A 4,979-nucleotide genomic window follows, 5' to 3' on the forward strand; every position below is an offset into this window, starting at 1 on the left:
AACACGGCTCTGGAGAATCCATATGTGGTCGGGGACTTTCTGTCTCTCTCTCTCTGTCTCTCTTTCTCTCTCACAGACACACAGACACACACCCCAAAATCAGTATGGGAGACGAGAAAATGTTTCTCAGAGTTGAAGGTCAGCTGCTGAGGAGAAGCATGCTCCCTGGCTGTACCTGGCTTCCCAGGCCCCTCCCACATTTGGTCAAGCTGTCCCTGTCCTCAGCCACGCGTGACATTAGATCACAAACCTGAAGTTCCAAAAAGAAAAATAAAGTCCACTTCTCCATTATAAATATGCACATTTTTATATGAAAAAAATATAGGTAAATATTATTATGCATTATACCGTAGCTTTGACCCCCTTATCAGTAAATCTTTTTGGAAAGAAAACCGCTTTGAATTGCTGTATGATTTCAGGCTCTTTTGGCATACCACCAGTTGTGCAAGTGATATATTATTTTTGGATGTAATTTTACCAATGGCTATTTAGTGACCCTTACTCTGTGACAAGTACCATGCAAAGCACATTCCATGTGCTACCTTATTTAATCTTTGCAGTCAATTCATAAAGCGAGGATTATTATTTTTCCCATTTTGTAGTTGATGTAACTGGGGCTCGGAGAGATGGGTGTCTCGTCCAAAGTAACACATTCAGTGACGGTACTTCTAATTTTCCACTTTTATAAATGGCACTGAAAAGCCCATCTTTGGACCTAAACCTTTGGCCATGGGCTTGATTATTATCTTATAATCGATTCCCGAAAGGGGGATACTCAGGGGATTCTGTGCCACATCTGGACAGACCCTGTACCCTGAACTTTTCTCCTCGCTTGGTTTCCTTCGTTGTCCTGGGAGCCTAGGGTTTTCAATGCTCCACATGTGCTGTGCTTTTGCTTTTTTGTCACGATCTTCCTGCCCCAGGTAGAAGGACGCGAGCTGGGGCTCCTGAGACTCCCTTTCGCAGCCACCGATGTCTCCTGATGTCTATTTGGGCAGTGACATGTAAAGGCCAATAAGATCAGGTCAGGGTGATGCCGTGACAAGGTGTCAGTACCTGGAATGTGACAGGCACCTGGGCAAGCTTTCTCCATGACCCCTGGGTGGTGACTGACAAATAGCATCTGTCACCAGAACAGTCATGCTGAAAGCAGAAGGAAATGTTAAAGGCAGCTCTGAGAAAGCCCCCCAGGCCTCCTGCTACTGTGAGCCCCTGGGACACTGTCAGTGGGGAGACCTCACTGCCAGGTGGAGGCAGCAAAAGGGGGTAGCCTTTCAGAGTAAGCACGGAGTTAAGGCCTGGCGTTCCTCCCTCCTGAGGCTGTGGCCTCCCTAGGACAGGCTGAGGAGATTGTAGGTTGTGAGGGTCTCCAATTTTTGGAGGTCCCATCCTACATCATCAAACACATTTAAAAGGCACTGGCATCTCAATTAAGGATGCAGGTTGACCTGCATTCCTTTGTTACCATCTACATTATTTTGTAGGCATTTAATGAATGATTACTTATTTTTGTTTTACATCTTCTCATGATCTGTTGGAGCCGTATTTTTTAAAGTCCTAATATTTTTTGGAGGCCCTTGAATAAACCCATAAGCCTGAATCTATAACACCTTCTGGGTAATCCCCCCAGACCCCACCTGCCATCTCGTGAACTTTCAAGAAAGGGATCTGCCAGCTTCTTTGTGACCCAAGTTCAAACCCTTCCTCTGGGGCCTTATCTGCTCGGTCTCCAGACTCACCTGGTATCTCCTTCCTCAGTACTTTGATAGCACCCAGATTCCAATGGCACATAGGGGCAATTTTGATTCAGTTTTTATCACGTCTGCCTCTTCTCCTGGAACATGAGCTGGGACTCTCGTGTCCAGATCCCCAAAGGCTTAGCAATGGTGCCGAGTGGTGCCTAGCAGGACCTCAACAAATACCCACTAGCTGCATGGAAGAAAGGGTGAGTGGCTGGAGCTCCTAGGGATGTCTTTAGCTCTGAAGCTCTCGAAATGTGCTCCCTGGACCAGTGAATCAGCATTTGCTAGCAACTTGAGAGAAGTACAAATTCTTGGGTTCCTACCCCAGACCTCCTGAGTTGGAAACTCTGGACTTGCATCACCTCCAGGCGAAATCCATGCCCTGAAGATAAACATCTAGACTTGGGCTTCTCAGATTATAATGTGCACATGAATCACTTAAGGATCTATTAAAATACAGACTCTGATTCAGTGGGTTTGAGGTGGGACCTGAGTTTCTTTGTTTCTAACAAGTTCTTTGATAAAACTGTTGCTGGTCCCTGGACCACACTTTGAGTAGCAAGGCTCTGGTCTACCCCAGTTCAAGGTCCAGCTGATTCATGGCCAGGCAGGAAGAAGGAAAGCGACACTTGGTCAGTGATGGCAGGTCTCTGAGCTTCACTTTCCTCATATATCACATAGGGATAAAGAGGCTTACTTCGTGAGCTTATTATCATGGATAAAAGAAATAATATATGCAAAGCACAGTGCTTGGAGCATAATAAATGCTCGGTAAGTGTTTTCTCTTCTCTCTACCCTCTCTACACGGCTCCATTTCATTTTTCTTTCTCATTGAGATATTAAACTTCTAAGCACAGAGACTATGCTTTTATCCTTCTGAAGCCGGGCAGTAAGGGTAGTTATTTGAACGTCTGATATTAAATAAAGAGAAAAACCTTTCAAATCTCCTCCAATTTTTCTTGCAGTCATTTATGATTTGACAAACAGGATGAAAAACGATGGGGTGAATTCACAAGAGGTAAGAATGAAGAATAGAAAGAAAGGGGTTTTCTCAGCAAGCTGGGGTTCAGGGAAGCAGAGCTAGGAGAACACCCATACAGTTCAGAGCCAACAGCTGTTTCCTGGGCACCCACTGCAGGCCACACTGCCCAGCATTTGGGCACAGGGCCTCATTGGGATGCTGGGGAGCAGGGGATGGAGGAATGGAATGTGGGGACCTCAGAAGCACCTTCCTAATTGTGATCATTTGTCTTCCTGCAAGACACAGACCCTCATTTGGACTTGGCTGGGGACTGTGTGGGCAGGGGCGGTATGGGAGTGCGGGGAGGAAGCCAGCATGAAATTAATTCTCTGCCTCTCCCCTCTGGAATGTCAATAATGTGCTGAGGACAGTGGGCAGTGCAGTCGGCTGCCAGCCCCCTCCCATCCTGGGCTCAGAGCCTCTAGGCCCTCTTGTTTTGGAGCACGTGGATGGCCAGGCCTGTAGCACCCTGCCCTTTGTATATCACTCCCATTCTGAGGAACCTGGTTATCTTCCCTGCTTCCAACATCCACCAGGAGGAGGCCCGACACACCCCCTGCTAGGGTTTCCCTCACAACAACGGGCAGCGACCATCGGTGACAAAACCCAGCTGAGCCTGCTCCAGATGGCAACACTTTGACCAGTCAGGAGGGCTGGGAGCCCGGCCACCCTGCCCAAGGCTCACCAGAGTCTCACACTGGTGTGCCATCCTGCTGCAGTCTGACTCCCCTCACTGTCTCTGCAGCAGCCTCTGAACTGGCCAAGGCAGCTGGGACTTTATGTTATCGTGTACTGGAAAGCTCGGAAGTGGCATTAAAACGTTTCCCATTTAGATTTATCTTGCATTCACACGAGCTTATGTTTATACCGTCTAATGGTAGGACATGGGCCTTGGTGAGTTCCAGGCAAATGCTCTCATCTTATGGGTAGGGCCACCACAATGCATGGAGCTCAGGTGACTTACCTGAGATCCCATGGCCAGGTGGCTTGTGTAGCACCAGCAGTGCCTCCTAGACCAGAGCCTTTTCAGTGTCACCACAAGGCAGGCACACCCAGCTTCAGCTTCTGGGAAACTCTGCTTGCGTTAGTTGCCTGGGAGTAAAGCATGGGGTTGTCAAGTTCTAGCTTGGCAGACAAATGATTGTAGCTGCTTCCCCACTGGGGATGTTTCTGGAAATGAGCTAGGAAAGTCTATGACACGTGGGGCACTGCTCACCTGTGTGAAAGAAAGTGTCTAGTCCTCTGGTCCAGGAAGCTCTGTGCTGACAGGTCAGTGAGGGAGGTGATTGCAGAGAGGGAGAGAAGCTCCTGGGTTGGCAGGAACCACAGGACTTTGCAGGATGGGGATGACTAGGTGGGGACACAGAGAGCCCTTCTCATTCTCGTTAGCGTTTCTAACTGAGATGGTGAGGGCTCCTTCACATTTGCATATACTAAGTACCACAACATCTATGTATGTATATATATATACACACATATATCTGTCCATAGCATTTTTCTATTATAAAAATAATACATGCTTGCTGTAGATAACCTGGAAGATACAGAAAATAGGAGAGAAAAAGGAAACACTCATACTTTCAACACAGAGACAAACATTCTTAACCTCATAGGTACATTCCCATATTTTTCTCTATAATGTTTTACCCAGTTGAGACCATACTGAGTCTATCATTATAACAGAGATGTTATAATGATTCCCTCATAGGGTTGCTTCCGGAATTTAATGAGTTACTGTATATGACATGCTTACAATGGTGTATGCAGTAAGCACTCAACAATAACAACAACTAATAATGATAATAATAACTGCCAGGGTTTCCAAGACCCAGACCCCTTGTTCACGCTCTTGGCAGACGTGGGGAGGTAGGGCTGACCCTATGCTCAGATGGACTCCAAGCACACGCCCTCTCCTTGTACATTCAGCTGAACAAATTCTTATAATTTAATCATGACTTTTAATGTGTGGAATGGTGGCTTTTACATTTTCCTGAAGCACCATTGCAGGCTGCTCTGTGTTATACTCCCTGTTTATATTGCAATGCAAATTATTCCTAGCGGAGAGTTTACAAACTGCACTTCCATTATTAATAGGGTTATGATTTTCCCCATTCCACTCTTATCTCTATTGCTTGTGTAATACATAATTCATGCTCACTACCCTTCACTGGCCTCAGTGCCAGGGCACAGCGGTCTCTCTCTCTCTCTTTTCCTGA

The 4,979-nt window shown here is 46.6% G+C and overlaps 1 long non-coding RNA gene across 1 annotated transcript; it reads right to left on the reverse strand.

Moving 5' to 3' along the window:
* Positions 1 to 257: 257 nt before the first annotated feature.
* Positions 258 to 4,430, reverse strand: LOC113605193 (uncharacterized). The gene is made up of 3 exons (XR_003427073.1): positions 3,980 to 4,430; positions 3,728 to 3,855; positions 258 to 986 (listed from the first exon to the last, which is right to left on the reverse strand). It is a non-coding gene; the product is annotated as an uncharacterized LOC113605193 (long non-coding RNA).
* Positions 4,431 to 4,979: the final 549 nt, after the last annotated feature.

This window comes from Aethalodelphis obliquidens, unplaced genomic scaffold (genome assembly GCF_003676395.1).
Source record: "Aethalodelphis obliquidens isolate GAN/ISIS:26980383/991018 unplaced genomic scaffold, ASM367639v1 scaffold42, whole genome shotgun sequence".
Lineage (NCBI taxonomy): Eukaryota > Metazoa > Chordata > Mammalia > Artiodactyla > Delphinidae > Aethalodelphis > Aethalodelphis obliquidens.